Source organism: Sebastes fasciatus, chromosome 18 (assembly GCF_043250625.1).
Source record: "Sebastes fasciatus isolate fSebFas1 chromosome 18, fSebFas1.pri, whole genome shotgun sequence".
Lineage (NCBI taxonomy): Eukaryota > Metazoa > Chordata > Actinopteri > Perciformes > Sebastidae > Sebastes > Sebastes fasciatus.
In genome coordinates this window covers 13,538,337-13,558,095 of record NC_133812.1, presented here as the reverse complement: position 1 = coordinate 13,558,095, position 19,759 = coordinate 13,538,337, and the positions used below count along the sequence as shown (strand labels likewise).

General features: G+C 39.6%; 1 protein-coding gene across 7 annotated transcripts in view; it reads left to right on the top strand.

Moving 5' to 3' along the window:
• itsn2a (intersectin 2a) overlaps positions 1-19,759 on the top strand; it is a 347,088-nt gene that overhangs the window by 219,111 nt on the left and 108,218 nt on the right. The gene's annotated exons all lie outside the window — the stretch shown is intronic.

Sequence of the window (19,759 nt, the reverse complement as noted above, 5' to 3'; positions counted from 1 at the left end):
CTTTATCAAGTCAGAACCAGCACTCTGACACACTGTAATTATTCCCTTAACTTGCCTCCTTGCAACCTTTAGATCAAACAATAATATGAAGCAAGACCGTGTAGGGAATATATTAAAGTTTAAACAAGAATATTCACATTAAACCTTTTTTAATATAATATATTTTTATATTATTTGACCTACAAGGTCATTTGCATTTGCCCCATGACCACTGGGGGGCGGTAGGGTATTGCCTGACCCAAGATGGGGGATCTGATCCCCCAATAACTCAGGTGCTTTCCCTTCAGAACCCACTGAGCTACACGTCTGCTGACTGAATGACCAAAACCTTTATGAATGAATGGCATTCGGAGTCACGTCACTTTCAGCTGACCTTGTCTCTAATACACTGCACCTTATATGAATCACACTGGAAACTCAATCCAGTGCTGTTCTGAGATTATTTTGACTTCTTTATCTTCTATTTTCCCTTTGCCATACTAAAGCCGTGGTGATCAAACGTGCCTGGTGGCGTATGAAATGACTGTTTCCTGGAAAGTCCGTGCTCTCTGGTCAGAGGGTACATTAGGTCAAACACACACAAACAGGAAAAGAGTGGCAGAGGACACAAATGAAAGGCAGGGATTACAGAACATGTGCAGATCATCTTCATCCTAGGAGTCCATAAATCGCCTGTAGTTGACCCTCTGTGACCCCGTTGCAACACATGGACCTCTCTTCCACTTACACTGCTTGCTGTTAAGTCCAGCATTAGCCACAGGGAGAGACATTTTTTTCCTCAAAGGAAAGCTCTGATAAGCCCTAATCTCTCACCTTGATATTTTTATGCCGGCCCATTCTCACCCCCTCTAGCACTTTGAAGTCCTTAAAAGCAGCCATTGTTTATTTCAGAGCGGGGCGGGAAAAGAAATCGGCTGATCTGCCGCTCATGTGAATGATATGTAAATTTGGGACATTGGAATTTGAGAATGCCCTAAAAAGGAGTGAAAGCTTGGAAAATGTGTGACTTTCATGAATGTGATTTGCGTTGGCATGAATGGAAATATTGTTGTAGGAGGATTTATTGTGGTTGCGTGTGGGAACTTAAGGACCGGGGGCTGAGAGAGACAGAAAAAATGATTGATTTCGTTTTTATCTGATGCTGAGTTTACTGCTGTTATGGTCTGCTTGCTGTGGATGAGTGAATACACGCGCACGCACATGTGCTTATAGTATGTATAATTTCACGTAAAAAGCTTTGCCCTCAACACCTATGGAAAATATGGCCGCAAACAGTCACAAGCCTACCTTTGTAATTAACCAGCTGTCTCTCACAGTCCCTAACACAAGTCACATGTACTTGTCACGTAGGAGGACACTTCATTGAGTTACAATACCTCCCAGGAGACTTTGGTTTTGGCTTATTGACAACATTGTAATAGGTTTCTAAAAATAGGCTATAACATATCAAACTTTGTCAGGAGACGAAAGATTTATTTCTATCCTTGTTCCTTACAGGAATTTTCACGGTTCGCCAACCTTTATCAAGATGAAGACAGGTATTCTATGTCGGACATTAAGATGCATTAGAAAATAAGAAGTAGAAAACTGAATCCTATGAACAATTGATACAATATTTTTAGGAAGAGGACAAGGTAAAAAGTATCAAAGACACGTGAAAGACAGTTGTGAAAAAAGTTTAAGATGCAAACATCAATGTAGTAGAAGGTAGATTATAGAAAACATATCAAGATTTCCACATTCTATAAAGGAATACTATCTAGTAGTGATTTTATATCTTCATAATTTAAAAGATGGAGCTTAAATTTGTTCCACGCACAGCATACAGAAAGGAATTCTTACCTCTTGAAGATTTAAAGGGGAACTACACCCATTTTCTAAATTCATACATGTCATTCCTATGGTCTAAACCAGTCCAAAAAATATTTGTTAACAAGAACAACTCTCTCCCAAATCCCCAAACTACAGTGCTAAAGCTCAAACTTGTGATGTCATCGGGTATGAAGTGTGGACATGCTCCATAGACAATGAATGTTCTAGATGACACTGAGAGCACCCAGAGGAATGTTCTGAGTCTATGGGAACATTTTCTGTTTCACAACTCAGGACAATACAATATAATAAAGCTCTTTTGAGTTTAAGAAAGAAAACAAACATTCTGTGGGTCCACAAAATCAGTTTCCCATTCATTGTCTATGGAGCAGCTCCAGACTTTATAACCTATCACATCACAAGTTTGAGTCTTATGTCTCTGGTTTCTGGCTTTGAGGGAGAGGAGCTCATGTTCACAAATATTGATTGAACTTTAAAAGGCCATGGAAATAACATATATAATACGGGGTACATAATATGACAGTGGGTTTCCCCTACCTTCTTAAAATAATTGTAAAGGTAGCTGGGAACAATTCATGTAAAATCCTAAAAACAATATTCAATTAAATATGAGCGCTGGAATCCAGTGAAGCTATAATAGCTGACCAACATGACTCTCTTCAGATTGTTTTGTGCTAATTGTAGTTTCTGTTTCAAAGCTTTTTTAGAACCAACTAACTATAGTCAAAATAACATTGGATCAGACAGGAAGCCAATTGTTTCTGTCCAATAAAGATGATTCTGGCATTAACCTTACCCAATACTAATCTTAAACGTAGGCATGCCCACTACATGCCAAACCCCAACCCTTACCTTAACCAAAAACCAAGTCTCAACCCCAAAATGTAATGGTTTTCCCATGTGAGGGCAAGCTGTTTGTCCCAAAAATGGACGTGACTCCCCATAATGTAGTCTGGACTTGTCACGTCCTTGAGCATTTTGTGGATTGTACTTATAAGAATGACGGTTACCACATATAACCTGCCATTACTGCAGTTGGCAAAATACACAAAACACAAACAAACATTACACGATCGAAAGCAACTCACGTGCATGACGATTTAATATTTATGTCCAACATCCTCCTACTGAGGCAGCAATACATCAGATTCCAGTTACAGTGACAACGCTGATGCGATGATGATGATGATGACCGCTGAACTTTACGGCCTGAGCCAACTCCATTACCTAGAACATGGTGGATTTTTTTAGACAGCAGCTCTCACCACTGCAGAATGTAGATAAACACATACCATTTAAGTTCCCTGTCATAAACCTACCGTCAACAAACCTTCCCTGGCAACACCGCCCCGCCAGTTTACAATGCTAAGTCGCAATTACAGTACCCCTAATTACTGGTTTACCTCTGTGTATGCATGTGTGTCCGTGTATGCGTGTGAGTGCGCATATCTGTGTTCCTGCCTGGTCATGCCACTGTCTGCAGGAGAAAGTGGGTTGGGGATGTGGGTGGGGGTAGATAGAACTACATTACTGTGTGGTTCTCCTCAAGCTATAACAAATAATTTAAACAGAATGTCTCAAAAATTGTATACAAGATGTTGCATATGAATAAAAGGAAATGGAGACATATTCTTAAAGTGCAACTGAAAAAATCAATTGGCTATATGGTGAGGAAATGACATGAAGGTTTAAAGATGCCACTGTAGCCCTCTTTCGAAGAAATAGCTTCATTGCTCTCACTCCAGTTTCACTGCCACAACTCAAGAGTTATATTTGGCCCGTGTTTCACTGCTCTGTCTTTTGGTAACCGGCCTTTTCCTCCTGTCTCGCCAAGAGATGGAGAGAGACATAAGAGTCTTGCAGACGTGCTATGTGAGGCTGCACTTAACCACAGTGGTGATTGAAGTTAAAGGCTAAAGTCAGTAAGCTAACATACTCACAGTGACAGTGCGAACATGTTGGTGTTTAGCGGGTATCATCTTAGTTTAGCATGTTCACATTTGCTAGTTAGCACTGAAAACAAAGTGCAGCTGAGGCTGATGGGTATTTGGACAAATTGAAATTTGGCGTGAGTGGGAGATATGGATGTAATGACAGTCCATCCAAAAGTTGTTGAGCTATTTAAAGGACATTTAAAGCTGTGTAACATTTAGGAGTATCTATTGGCAGAAATGGAATATAATATGTTTTCTTTAGTGTACAATTACCTGAAAATAAGAATCGTTCCTTTTTCGTCACCTTAGTATGAGCCGTATCTACATAGGGAGTGGAGCCGGCCGCCATGTTATACAGTAGACAGTGGGCCACTACGGGGTTTGAGAAGTGAAGCCAATGTGGAAGTGCCTTAAACCTGCATTATTTCTAATAGCCAGCAGGGGGCGACTCCTCTGGTTGCAAAAAGGAGTCTGATTGTATAGAAGTCTATGAGAAAATGAGCCTACTTCTCTTTTGATTTATTATCTCAGTAAACATTGTAAACATGAGTTTATGGTCTCAATCGCTAGTTTCAAGTCTTCTTCAATATGTTCATTTAGTAAATTATGGTCCCATTTAGAGTCAAATAGATGATAAAGCAGTGTGTGCTTTAGGGCGTGGCTACCTTGTGATTGATCGCTACCACGGCGTTGTCAGGTTTGGGAGTTGTCTGTGTTTTCGTCTTAGAACTTTAACTCTTTCACGGTGTGTTTTCAATTCATGAAAGTTAATTGTATCCTAGATGGCGCCAAATCCTACACACTGCACCTTTAACTCAAAACCACAGATGTCAACCTCATGGTGGCGCTAGAGGAAAAGTCAGGGCATCACCAAAGTCAGTTGGCTTCATGTCCATAAATGTCTGTTCAAAAAAACACGGCAATCCAGCCAATAGTTGTTTAGATATTTCAAAACAACAGTTTTCACAGTCTCTTTAGAGCCACGTCGTTAGTGTGGTCAAAGACTTTGTGACTTTTCAGGCCAGATGCACATTAACAATTCAACACACCGTTTCATCATCAAAAATTACATGAATTTAAAATGAAAGGGTGTAGGTAGAACAGTAATGGAGAGAGCGTGGAAGAGAGTAAATGCAGAGGGCAGGAGAAGGATGGAGAAATTGAATTATTGCTCAACGAGTGCAAGCGGAGTGGAGTCATTACTTGATTGTCAGTGAATCGATGAGGACAGAACAGAAGCGGACAATGACAGGACAAAAGAAGAATAAAGAGAACACAGAAACAGAGAAGTCATTGCAGGAAGTGCGTTAACGGATACAGAAACACTGGGGTGACTCAGCCAAAAAGAAGGGTGTGTACTTATTTCATCTCTGAGAGGAAAAAGGAAGAAAAAATGAAAGGGGAGAGAACTGGTGACGATTCAGTTTCATGCTCCTGCTCTTGTCTCCGTGTTCACCTTGACCTTTTACTGTATATTTCCTCTCGACGCTGCCACTCCCAGTGACATTCTGCGGCTCACACTCACGGAGCCGAAGCTATAAATTCTGTATGTTTCTTTCTTTTTTTAAATCGTGCTTAGTCTGCCAGGGAAAAAAAATTTAAATGAAAATGTGTGCATCTGCAAGCATACGACAACACTGCTTTCGACTTGCAGACACATAAATGCACGGCGGGTATGCTGTACACACTTAAACATATGTCACAGACATGTACACAATCGCTCACACGTATGCGCCAGAGGCTGTTAATGGCTGGCGTAGTTGGGAGGGTTGATGCTATCGCCACTGCCAAGGAACTTCTGGCCCTCCCTGTAGCCGCTTTCTTCCGAAACCCGAGAAGTAACATTGACATTATCTATGTGCAGAGGTGTTGGGGAGGACAGATAGGGGGGTTCCCGAAAAACCAAAGCTGTATCACCAGTCCAACACGGGACCGTGGCTGAATCTGTGTGCACCTGTTTGATACAGGATGCCCCAATTCCTTCTCATAGTGTGGGGGTTGATTAACTACAAGACCTGCAGCTCACCCACCGTGGCCTCCAGAACGCCCCCGGGTTCGTAGTTGTGTGGTTAAGCGTCCGTCAAGCTGCCAATTGGGAGCGCATGCCATTCCTAAAAACTCCGCGGGACTGGGGGATCTGGTGACAGCGGCTCTTGGCTTACAGATAGCCGATGCTAAAACGAGATACACTTAGGCGAGTGGAGGAGGGGGAGTGTAATGTGTTGCTGCAATGACCACGTGTCAATGAGTTCATGTTTATCCTTCCTTACTGGTGAAGAAAAAAGGCTTTTTTCTTGCTTTACTAAATCCACTTTTCTATATTATCTCCCCGGCATAGAAAGAGTTAAGATTATAGGCCACTGGCTTTCATCTCCACTTGATTTAACATTGTTTATACAGTCTGTGTACACACTGCAGGAAGTGAAATCCCATTAGGGCTCGACAGGTTGGTTACATTCGCAGCACCTGACATGCATTCTTAATGGGAGCTTGTTATCACTGAAAATGCCCTGTAGGTACACCTCACTGTACAAGGTTAAAGCGTATACATGTATACTCCCTCAGGTTGAAATGAAGAGGTGTTGAATAGAGAACACTAATGAATACTGCATAGGTTATATACACACTCTCCAGCAGGAGTTTATATTTGAGGCAATGTTTCATTCCTTTCTAACTTTTTCCCTGAATTTGATAAATATTTGATTTAGTCTCGGAAACTTGTGGGTGAGTGTGTGTGTGCTCAGTGTGTATGTGTGTCCTCTTATCTGTCTGTCCTTGAGCTTGAGCCTGAGAGACAAACTTGGACAAGCCTGCAAACAGGCAGTATAGAAGCAGTGGTGCTTTTCCAAAGTTGGAAATCTGCAGCATTTCTTGGATATTTCTCCCACCTATGTACCCGGGCGGACAAATCTAGCAGACTTTCACAATGCATGGTCACCACAGCTGTATGCCAAGGGATCCATGACAAGTCACTGTTATATAGCAACAAGTTCGTCAAATTAATGAAATGCTTTCCTAAACTGTTTGAAAACAGGAAACGGACAGCAATCTCCAAAGTTTTGTCGACCCCATCCGACCACCCTGACTGCCTCCCTCTGTGTAACAGCGTCACACGTCTTCCTCCACTGCTCCCGACGGACGATTGTCAGAAATACTACAACCGCTAAAGGGCTTTGTTACTTGAACATGAATGTGTTTTTGGGCATGAAATGACAGATGCTCTCCCAATAGTAGTTGCTTGTTTGTGTCATGCTTAATATAATGTCATGCTTAATATAATGTCATTTGACTCTGTTTGCTGATTTTTGCTGATGTTGCTGCTTTGACACCTGAATTTCCCTCCGGGGATTAAAAAAGGTTCATCTTATCTTATCTTATCTTATCTTATAAGACTGTTGCAGTGATGAAAAGAACATTTGTCAGGAAGAACATTGCTTCTTACACATAACATTACATCGTAAACAAAGAACATTGTCTTTCTCTCATGCTCTATAGGTTAAAAAAAAGCCACAAAGAGTTTCCTCTCCTAAAACACAACTCAAGGCTTTTTATGCTCTCATACAACCAGAAGAAATGAGAGACATTTTAAACATCAGAACTGTGGTGCGATTGAGGAGACTGTAACCTTCCTCAAATGATGTAAACTCGGGAAAAACAGAGCTGATTATGTGGGTAGCGCCCAACGGTTGACAGGTGCTCTATGTAATTACATCATCTCAGTGTGTCCTCTTCTTCTGCAGTGGTTTAATGACACATGACAGGAGAATTCGCACCACCAACTGTTTTGGTGCCTTCAAATGGGGTCATGTTCACCGTGTTTACGAGATGAGTCCATATGAACGCCCCCCTCTTTTGGTATTCACGACCTCGTAAGTGGAAAGTTTCTGAAAGCTCAGAGTTCACGAGTTGTGACGTGTTTGTTGACGTTGTCAGAAATAGCGGAGGCCATGGGCAATATTTGTTATTGTTTTGTGTTGTTAATTAATTTCCAATAATAAATATATACACACATTTGCATAAAGCAAGCATATTTGCCCACTACCATGTTGATAAGAGTATTAAGTACTTTACAAATCTCCCTTTAAGGTACATTTTGAACAAATAAAAAAATGTGATTCATTTGCGATTAATCGTGATTAATCATGGACAATCATGCAATTAATTGCGATTAAATATTATAATCGATTCACAGCTCTACTTTTATTATTTATAATGTTTGGGTCAAATCAGAATTTTTTTAATTTTTTTTTTAATCATGTCCATTTAGGGCTTCCGTAGGATGGAAACAGACATTCATTCGGCATTTTCTCTTGCCAATTATCTGGAATTTCGTTTAAAATCAGCGCTAAATTTGGATAGAAACCTCCCCTCTGTCTCCGGTCACGCTTAAATCACACAACAAATAAAGTTTATTTTCTTCAGGGAGGCCATTTGACCTACCTGTTCCCATTGCTAAAGATAGTGTCCCTGACCTGTGTACATAGAGATCTTCTCTACTGAGATATGTTAAACTGTACCAAGGCCACGGAAACATACTTGTTTCTCATTGGCTGACAGTTTTCAGTTTGAATCAGGGCTGTTAAACTGCTGGTAACCCTAGCAACATATCACTACTGGTGAAACAGATCTAATCATGGGTTAAACTGAGTCCATTCCTATGATGCAACAGTTTACTCTGCCAGGCCGTAAACTCCCCCTGTTATGTAACAGTCGGTCGCATGCTGCAACAGTTCACTTGGAGATGCAGCAATACAGCTGTTTGTGCTTTGGGCCATCTCATGCAGACAAGTGGTGGTCCCTGTGGTGCAGGTGTGCGTCTTCTCTTCTGAGGCAGCAGTTCATGTTGCGATGCAGTAGAGGGCCTTCTGATGCAGCAGCAGCAGTGAGCTTTACAAGTTAGCACAGGTTTGAGTGATGGGGTGCTAGAAAGGATTTGGCAGTATAGCTATCAATCCATGTATGTGAAAATCCTTAATCATGGCACAGTAAGCAGATTACACCTAATCCACTTACGGTTTTAGATTATTACCCTAATGTATAGGCAATATACTGTATGACGCCAACATGGTGACAACATAATGCGACAAGGTCGAGTCCAATTTAAAAAAAATAGTTAAATTGTGATTTTGAACATGACACTTGGTGGTGGTTTTCGTCGACTGTTTAATGCATTTCAATAAAAGGTGGTGAGAGTAAAATGTTCAAAATCAGGATGACAAAATTAAACATATAGCCTATACACAACTGACTGACTATTGTGGTCACACTAGAATAGAGACCTGGACCATGATCTTGCATTAACGAGATCATTTCACTTCTACCAGACGCCTGACCACACAACTTGAACTCAACATTTCCCTTTCCTCCCTCATGTGCAATTTGATAGACTGGCAAGCGTCAGCGAAGCGAAAATAATCACATGTAAATGATTTAAGTGGTCAGAAATAGGCCGATTTCAGAGAGAACATGCAGGGAATGTCTTAATCTCACCTTTTACTGGCCCCAACTGCTAATCTCTCAGAAATATCTGCTGCTCCTGGACACCGTGTCTCTGCGCTACACGTTACCAACCATTAGTCATGGCTCATTAGCAGCACCACTGGTCAGCATGTACAATAAAACGACATGGCACGGCCGAGAGGCATGGCTTCTGGCTGTTATACCCATTATGGTGTCTCACAGTTTTTAAAAGCAGCCATTAATCACGGATAACTAGTGTAGCTGGCTGATCACTTAATGTCTGGAGCACTTTATTGCTTATATTGTGTTGCCCAATGCCTTTGTGTCTGTGTAGAACATAAACACTGGCCTTCTTTTCACTATACAGTGTCTATTTTAAACCTATTTTAACACAAGAAATATCATCACATTTGTCATTAATCCAAAAAATGTGTCTCTGAATGTATGTATGAATGTATAAAGATTTTTCCTTTTTCCTAATTATTTGAATAACTTTCTAATTTGTCAACCCAGTGGTTCCCTAACTTTTTTTTTTTCTGATGCACCCCCACAAGTCTATCAGATGAGCACATGCACCCCTCACTATTTGTCATGTCCAAGGTGTATTAATTTCAGTTGATTATAAAGTAGATGTCATTTAAGTTTATCACTTACATAACAGTGGATATTTTCAACTATTACAACTGTTTATAAATTATTTTAAGTTAACTATTCCACCAATTTATAAATTATTTTTAGTTAAACTATTTCAACCAACTCTTCAATTACTTTTAGCTGACAATCAACTGTTTATAAATTACTTTTAGCTATTTCAACTGTTTATACATTTTATAAATTACTTTTAACTATTTCAATTGTTTATAAATTTTATAAATTACTTTTAACTATTTCAACTGTTTAGAAATTATTTTAAGCTAACTATTTCAAATATTTATTCATTAATACTTTTAACCATTTCAACTGTTTATCCATGACACTCAGCTAAGGATTTCAACTGAATCTACTACTTTTAGCAAATGATTATTTATACATCCATCCATCTATTATTTATCAAGTAATTTTAGCAAACTATTTCAAGTGTTTCTACATTACTTTTTAGTTTAGCATCTAACCAAGTTTTAATCCTATTTGATTGTGTTTTGTCTTACTCAACACAAAAATGTGGACATATAATATATTTCTTAATATATTAGCTGAGTTACTCCACAATCTTTCCATGCAGAACCGCCTGGAGTACCAGTACCCCGGGTTGGGAATCACGGTGTTAACCCAACAGTGAACTACATACCAGCACAGTGAGCGAACTATGGGTGAAATGTTATCCAGTAAGGGCAGTGTGTGAGAGGCACATGAGTCAGGTTCATCATGTTGAAAAGTCAAGGAGACACTGCACAGCATGTTTATTGTCTTGGACAGCTGATGCCAGTGAAATGTTCTGGTCAAAGTTTGTTGTGGTCATTCAGAAGAGAGAGAAAATGATCCCTGTGTCTGCCCTGAGGGAGTGAGATCTGAGTCATAGAGGAGGGAGAGAAAGAGCAAGATGAAAATAGTAGGTTGGAAGAGGTTGTCAAAGAGAAGGCGTCAACTTTGACCGAATGACTCTTGTGACGTTGCGGTATCACAGTCTGGTAATCACGAGACAACGCTGTCAAACACGGCAGAAAATCTGGAAAATGTAACCTCTTTTAAGAGTTACCTTTAAAACAGATGGCACAGTTGTTAGGGAGAAGGCAATCTAAATGAAAGATAAGAGATACACATCACATCATTTATCACTTCTATGTTTCTATAAAGCACCTTGCGAAGGAGTCGACACGCGGGTCAAATGTTATGGAGGGTGGAGATGTTAGATTTACAGTGTGTGTGGGAGAAAGAGCTAAATGTTTACATTGTGGAGGAGTCTGCAGTATAGAACTGGGGAGTATTTATATAGGGCTGTTATGTACATTTTCTTGTTAAAACAAAGTCAAGCAAACTATTATTTATAGTAGAGTCATCTTCATACTTCTTCAGAAATGAGCAATTTGCACTAAAAGCTAAGGATGAATGTAAAGGTTGCTTATTTTTAATGTTTCCAAATTTGTAAATGAACAAAAAAATTATATAAATATACACCTTTTCCCTTTAATAATGTGTATTTTAGGTTGATTACAGAATAAGTTCTATGATACTTTAAATCTACTGGAGAGGGAATATTAGACACACAGTAGAGGGTGGATTTTAATATCATAGGATTCTGATAAATGCTCTTTAAATGCCTTTTTCTATAACAAATTAACACCGAGTAAGATAGATAAGAAGTCAAACAATAACTTGCGTGCACACACATGCAGAGAGATGCAGTCGGAACTCCCTTTTGGACTTTGGGGATTATAAGAGTCAAGTTTCACTATGAGAACATTTCACAAGAACTCCTAATTTGCCAGCATCGCCGGCCCTTTAATCACTGATTTTCTTTCAGGTGAATGAAAGAGTAAATCAGTGTTGTTCTCCACCTTAATCCTAAAATCTCCTGCTTTGTCAAGTGCGCTCCCTCGCCTGTTGATTTGTGGTTGATCAGGAGTTGGATAGTTCTGCCAAATTTTTAACACTGAGCCCTTGTGGATTCTCTAACAAGGCCGGGCCTGTCCATATAATACAAGAACACAACACAAATCCAGCTCCTTTTCTGCCTGATCTGCAGTAATTCCCCCAGCTCACATCACTTCCCCTTCTACTTGCTGATCTCGCAGATATACAGCAGGAGTATTTCAAACTACAATGCTTTCAAATTACTTCACAAAACAGCTGATAAGTGGCATTGTAAGTGTCTTACAATCTGATAATTTGCATTCAAACACTCTGTGAATCCCTCACTATTTGTTCCTGATCCTGCACTTGACCCTCTCTGAGCAAGGGGCAAAATGAAAAGGGGATTTCCATAAGGAGATTGATTAAATATCACAGCCTTTAATATCTTTTCTGGGGACCAAAATCTTGAAGGAATAGGCTGTGACTTCCAAAATAGCATAATATGCCCTACATACCCAATTGGTGCACTATTGTTCAACATACTTTCGTCTGAATAAACACTAGTATGTATCTTTCCGGACGAGCTGAGCAGAAATTTACGTCATCACTTCCTGAGAGCCTCCTTGCCGGTTGGAGAAGTGTAACCATGGTAACCCGTGCCAACCTCATGTGACCAAAATGACGATTTGTGAGAATCAAAGTCTGAATTAATCTTAATGGAATCTTATACTTACAATTAAATTGAAGCATTATTGATGTTACAGAGCTGTCCGTCAACGTCTGTTATAAACGTTGTCGCTGCTACCGCATTGCATTGTGGAATATTTATGCCAGTGTAGTATCCAGCATTGCATACTGTGATATTTCACCGGAAATAGTATGCAATTTTCGTGTACTATTGGTTTCATACTAAGGATTCGGACATACTACAAAGTCTCAAATACTGTTTTAGAGTACTAAATAGCATGTTAGTATGAAATTTGGGACGCAACCACATTTTGGGAAATACACTTACAGAGTTCCTGGCCGGTTAGATGAGAAGATTGATTCCTGTCACTGCGTGTGGCCATAAAATAGTCCGGCAATAAAACCCTCATAAAACAAGAACATGTTGTTTTTTTGTACAGATATACAAGATATATGGTGTTAACATGAGCTTTGAAGTGCACAGATTTGTAATGTGCACTGAAGTTGAAGGGAAGTCTTGAGTATAGGGGCACAAAGAAAGAGAGAGGGGAACATTTTTAACAAAAAAAAGGACTTTTACGGTGTCCAACTGATCAATAATCGCTACCATTGGCAAGTACAAACATAAATAAACACACAAACAAACACAAGCACACTCTCAGATATGCCTGGTGAATGGTAATGCTGTCGTAATGAGTGTAAGCTGGACTACACCCATGTGAGGGGTGAGTGGGTGCAGCCAGGCCGGCAAAACCACAATTGACCGGCTGAATATGAGCTACAGAAATGTTGCTATATTGAGATATTTAGCATTTATGCAAATCTGCTGTTTCCTTTTGAGTTTTACAGCAGTTTTGAATGGCATAGGTGAAAATATTACGCCCTCATATCAGTTTCTCTCTGCACGTATCACTCTTTCTTTCTTTTTCTTTCTTTCATTCACACGCAAACACACACATGCAGATGAATAAATGACACTGTATCAGTGCAATTCCCCCTCAGCTCTCCACCTTATTCCTTCTCAATCATGCTCTCCTCCGTCCCATTTTTATCCTCTTTACTTCTCCCCCCCTTCATCTCAATTAGTCTCTTTTCCACCCTGCTCCACTGATCCCTCTTTAAACTGATTTCAGTCTTATTCTTGTTCCCTCCCTCCTTCCCTCTCCGGTTCCCTGCCTCATGACTCATGGAGAATATTTTTCAGTGCCACAATCAGTCATAAACGTGGGTAAATATAGATCGGAAGCCTTAAACACGTAGTACGTGTGAGTGAGCACATATCACGCCTGACTGCACTGCAGACACCCACCAGCGATTGTTTTTTGCCGAGTCGTGGTTTCTTTCGGTTTCCACGTCATCAGTGTGGAGTAATTTACCTGCCTGGGTGCACGTCTCCTGCTTCAGGTCTAATCACTCCTGCTTCTATTTGTTCTACATTTTGACTCCATCCTTCTGCCTACAGTCTGATCTCATCCTGTGTCTGTCTGGACCTCAAAGTCAGAGAGACATTTATTCATTCTTTGTACGTCTGGCTTTGAATATTACATTATAAAAATACCTGTGAATTTTGCATTGTGACTTGAATCCTTTGTTTGTTAAAAAACGACACTAAAACCTTTAACCTTCATTTTACCAACCTATTTAACATACAAGGACTACCGACTGGGGTCCCTGGAGACCCCAACAATAAACTATAAGAAACAACCATCATAGCAAAGTGTCATTTCTATGTAACTTATTTCTTCAAAACATTATTAGTTATATGTAATTAATGTACTCTGAAGAAAGAAAACAGATTACTGTATTATTATTTTAGGAAAGTTACAGTTCATTTGCATATTGTGTAAAATGAAAATAGACAGAGCACATGAGGAGATCTGTGTCTGCTGCATCTGTCTCTTTTAAATTCGGACCCATGGCAAACATTTTATACATCTATTTTATTTTATCTATTTTAACTGCATAGGCTGCAATTGGGTGCTTTTGACTGGGGTTCCCTAGGACCCCAATACCAGCTGATTAGACTGTTGTCAGGCTATTAAATAGGCGTCATCAGTCGCTATAAGCCCCATAGATGTGGGTCAGTAGGGGCCTACTACACCCACTAGTAGGTTTGATCATCTATTCACATGGTAGATCACTGTGAGAAGGTATAAAAGAACACAACAGCGACCTCTAGCAACCATTGTAATTATGACAGGAGCAGAAGCTGAAGTCAGGTGCTGTAGTATAGACAGTGTGTAACTCCATAAGGGAAAGTGGTCGGGGACAATGGATGGGACACAAAACACAGGGTTTTCACCCAGGAAACCAGAGTTTGCATCCTGTGTGAAACCAACAATGTGTAGCGTAAGCCAAACCACAATGTTTTCCCCTAAACTTATACAAGTGTTTTTGTTGCCTAAACCTAAAGAAGCCTTATTGTTTATGTGCAAAAGGGTGACGTTTCATTCAGTTTTACAACATGTAAGGCGTAGTAGGCCCCTGATGACCCATATCTATGATGTTTATAGCGACTAATAATGCCTATTTAATGGCTTGATAACAGTTGAACATTGCACTAATTAAAACAGGATCAGAAAACAATAATATGAAGTCATTCAGAAAAAACTGATTGACAAAGTCGTGGAAAATTACAATGATAGAATAGAGCACCTGTGAGATATGACAAACAGTACACCTCTAAGTTGTGGGGGCCCCATTAGGCCCTTTTCACAGCAGCCATTTCGACAAGTCATTGCAGGGTGAACACAGGTGTAATTAATAACATTAATTATGGCCCTGATCCATTGAGGTGTCCCTTGTATTGTACATACTGTCTCACTGGAATGGCTGTGACACTAAATAGTACGGGACCATAATTAATTTTATCAATTACACCTGTGTTTACCCTGCAATTACATGTCAATATGGCTGCTGCTCATTACGGCGAGACAAAGCTGAGGTGTGGCACAGAAAGCAACATGCCGACTGATATGACAAACTTAATAATGCAAATTAAAAAGGATTTACGGAAAAACACTTATATGGTCATTTTTTCTCCATTTTATGATAATTTTATATATTTTTTACTATATTAATATATTAAATTACTTGATGTAGTGCCAAGACCAGTGTGTATTTTATGTCTGAAAACTATGGCAGCTGACAAAGAGACCTAACAAATTAAAAAGACATGTTGTAGCGGTCCCTCATTCTTTGGTACTTGGTGTCATTTCCCTTTTCCCAATTCATTTTAGCTGAATGTCACAATTGCCCTGAGTTGAATGGAGGGTTATTCAGGTCACCTGTTGTGCTGGGTGTGGGGACTGGCTGCTTATTAAGAATTGAGAGCAGCTTGGTCCATTTCCCCTCTTGGCCAATCAGGGTGTGACGACGCCCTTTCTTTAGTGCTTAAGAGAGGTGGGGAAATGTACACTCAGGGCACTCAGATCCTTCCTTGATGTAATGCAGACCTCATTTTAGCAGATTCAACCAGAAACTCTGGTCATAGGCCCTTTTGAGACTTCTTTGCTGTCTTACCTTTTCTGATTGAGTGTGATTTTGAGTGTTCTGAAACCAGCTGGAGTGAGTATTAAAGAAAACCTTTCCACTACGTTACCTGACCTTAGTGCTATTTGTGCAAGAGTTTGTGCTTGAAAATGCCCTCAAGCTTTATTTTGTTTATTGATTTATTTTCATCGAAAACACATTTTCACATTTCAAAGAGGCATTTCATTTTAATTGAAGAGGCATTTTTCATTTCAGTATTATGAAAAGGGGGGGATGACAGAAATATTTTGAGAACCACTGGTGTAGTGAAGGACGTTGCTTGTAGTGACAAATCCGCAGAGAATGTAACCCAACTCAGTTTTACTCAACCCTAAAAACCTATTGTACACTACCTGCCCAGTGCCAAACAGCAGACAGACAAAGTAAGCCACTAGCTGGTGAACATAGTGGAGAATTTAGCAGCTAAAGAGCCAAATATCTTTCTCAAAAGTTGGTTGAGACAAAAACAGAGCTAAAAAAGAGTGTTACATTCACTACACAAACATGGATGGACACAAATATGACTCCAAATGAATGCAAATGTTGCTTTGAATTTGCTGCCTGTAAATAGGTAATAATAGGTGATAATATGTCAATGATGTGTTTACAGTTTATTGCCGCTGCCTACAAGTGGCAAGATAAGATAATGCAGGTGTAGAGGTTATTTTTCACAACCTGGTCTTATTGTTCTAATTTTGGCCCATATACCTCATACCATTGTTCAGCCCTGTCTCCTAAAAATGACGTTCCCATACAGATAAACTGCATTGAATTGAATTACAGATTGTTTTTGACGTATCACAAATATGTTTGTAATGATAGTCCACATAATGAGGAGTTTGGGGTGGTGGACGGGTCAAAAAACACAGGACTTCCACCCAGGAGACTGCTGTTAATGTCCCGTGTGAAACCAAAAGTCAACCCATTTATTTTAATTCATGTCCGTAGCTTAATAATGTAACAACCATAGTCATTTGAACTAAACCTAACCAAGTAGTTTTGTTGCTTTTTTGTTTTGTTTTGTTTCTATTTACAACGTTAAGCACATTTAAAACTGTTTAAAACGGTTACCATAATCTCTGAGAAAATAATGATGATTAAATAATTGAGAATGCAGTTTAGTTGTATATGGGAACGTAATTTTGTAGGAGACAGGGTTCCATTGTTTGTGCTCATGTAACACTGGAAACTGTTTAAACATCTAATTAGGCCAAATAAATAGGCAGCTTTTAAACAGCCCAACCTTAACCCAATTAAATATCAAAAGCAGAATTACTTGTGGGTTAAACTGTAACGTTGACCTGATTACCTACTTATGTTGCACTCCCCTATTTACTTGGCATGTTACCTGGCTAGCTCAATTGAGTCTGCGGAAAGAGGCGGCATGATCTAAGTAAAGCAAAACATAAAAAAACAACAACACTGGTCTTATATTTGAGTGTCCTTGATCTCATTACTAGCTGTTCTCAGGGGAGCATTTGTGTCCAAAACCTCTAATTAAAATTAGAAAAAAACATGATGTGGTGACACGACAAACAGATCCACAGTATCGCTACCTTGTGGTTTTAAAATTGTGTCAGTCAGTCTAATTCTGCAATGACTTGTTGGATTTAAAAAAGGGAGTGTGGCGTCATCGGCATATGACTGCAGATAGCATTCAACTCTTTTCAATTAAACTTTTCCCAGATAAGAACACAAGCTCTGATAAATCCTGAATCACGTTTTTCCAACCCTATTCTCTTCATAATCTACCACACGTGACAAACTGTCCAACGTCCAAATGGGCGTCTGGGAATGATAAGACTCTTTCAAATTTGAATTGAAAGGAAAGGGAAGTAGCTTTACACCACTGGTGAATGAATCTCTGATATGCTCAATGAAGGATTTTCTCTTTACTCCGAAAGGGTCAGAATATGTTTGAAAGGTTACATAAAATAAGGATTAAAGTACTTCTTAGATTCCCATAATAACACTCAACTGTTCTCTGGGCTTGAAGAATCACATTCTATATTTATACATTAGATAAATAACAGCTCCTTTAAAGGTTAAGGCAAGTCAATTTAGGGGTTTTCTTTTGAACAAAGTGGGTTGATGTTGGATTTTCTTTAACCGTTAATTAACAAAAATTATATATTGTATGTCTTAAAGCCTCTTTATCAAAATATATATATACTTCTTTGGTGGCATCACACTACAAACAATAAGTAATTCCGCTCCTTTGAAGCTTTTTACATGTCAACATCCTAAACAGTCCGAACTGATGCTAAATCAACACAGTTTAGCTAACGGACTAGACAGACTGCTAGCTCGCTCGCTGGGTTCTGGGTTCCTGGTAAATCACAGATTAGACGGTTTACGACATTCTTTGGGGTGTTTTGCCCAGTGAAGGGGGCCCCACAATTTACAGGGATTATATGGTGTGCTTTATATGTAGGTATGCACATAAAGAGCATGAGAGCACAGCAGAGCATTAGCTCCATGCAGGAGCTAATCCGGCGGGAAGCAGCAAGCAATAGGGATAAGAAGGAGCGAGTTTCAAAACAAACATGGCCAAACCTCCACTTAATCTACATTCATAAGGGTTAGATGTGGACCAGGGATTTAAAGAGCTCAGCTACTGCTGCAGTGTCACTGAAAAAGGTCACTAATCCCATGCTCTACTAGCTAAAACTGCTCTTTGTCCTCCCTGATGAACTAAAGGGGGACAGGTGACGTAATGATCTGGTAAAGCAGAGTCTGTTTTCAAAATGTCGAAATTCCAGCAACATGTCCAAAAAGTGAGAATTGCTTTGCCCAGAAAAGACGGAGTGTGGCAGGCCGTGCAGCCTATGTACCAAAATAGGAAACATGTTCCAGTGACCTTTGGTAATCTTTATATGAGTTCTCGTTGTGGAAAATGGCCAATAGATGTGGTAGCCTAACGCTGCAGTGAAACCAGAAGATTCCATTCACTATAACAAGGCAAGCTACAGTGTTTCTTGATGCAAGTAGATATCACCTCGTTTGCCTCGCACGGTATTTGTCTAGCTGAACGTTCACCTTCAAAATGACTCACCAATTTAAGAGACATTGATCTCTCAATCTGCATGGAAGTATTGAATGTTGTCCAGGACTTGTTTCAATCATTTTATCCTCCAGTTTGCAATTGCAAGGTGAACAGTAGAATCACTCTTTTCAAGGGTGGCGCAAAGTAATATACATGCGTTGCATGTATTTGATTGCCAAACGCAGTGTTTTCAAAGAGGATGTTGCTATGCGTTGCAGTAAAACTTGAGCAAGGTTCAACTTTTTAGCTGGTGCGTCAGTTGCAACACGTTCTCATCTCCCAACAAACATTGACGCTTGGTCAGTGGCCCTACGTCAAACAATGACGTAGAGTTTCTGCTCATGCATACAGTCTCTTTTCAAAATAAACCTCCAATGATACTTAGATTAGGTCTACTTACGCAACAAAACATTGTTAGATTTAAGAAAAGATTGTGGTTTGGGTTAAAATAAGTATGTTTGTTATGTAAAATAACTACACTTGTTACGCAACTGGCATTAAGTAAGCTATGTAAGTTATTTAACAAAACTATGGCAAAATAAGTCAACGTTTACTTGGTTTTACACGGGACATAATCCGCAGTCTCCTGGGTGTTTTTGACCCAACCATCCCCATTGAAATGAATCAGGGTTGCAATTTTTTGCGACAGTGCAAATGTCGGTAATATTACGTAATGCCAATTTTACTTGAAGATTAATGAGCATTCAATGTGGATAGGATTGTGTTTATATGCAATCATAGGCAGAGATGGTCCTAC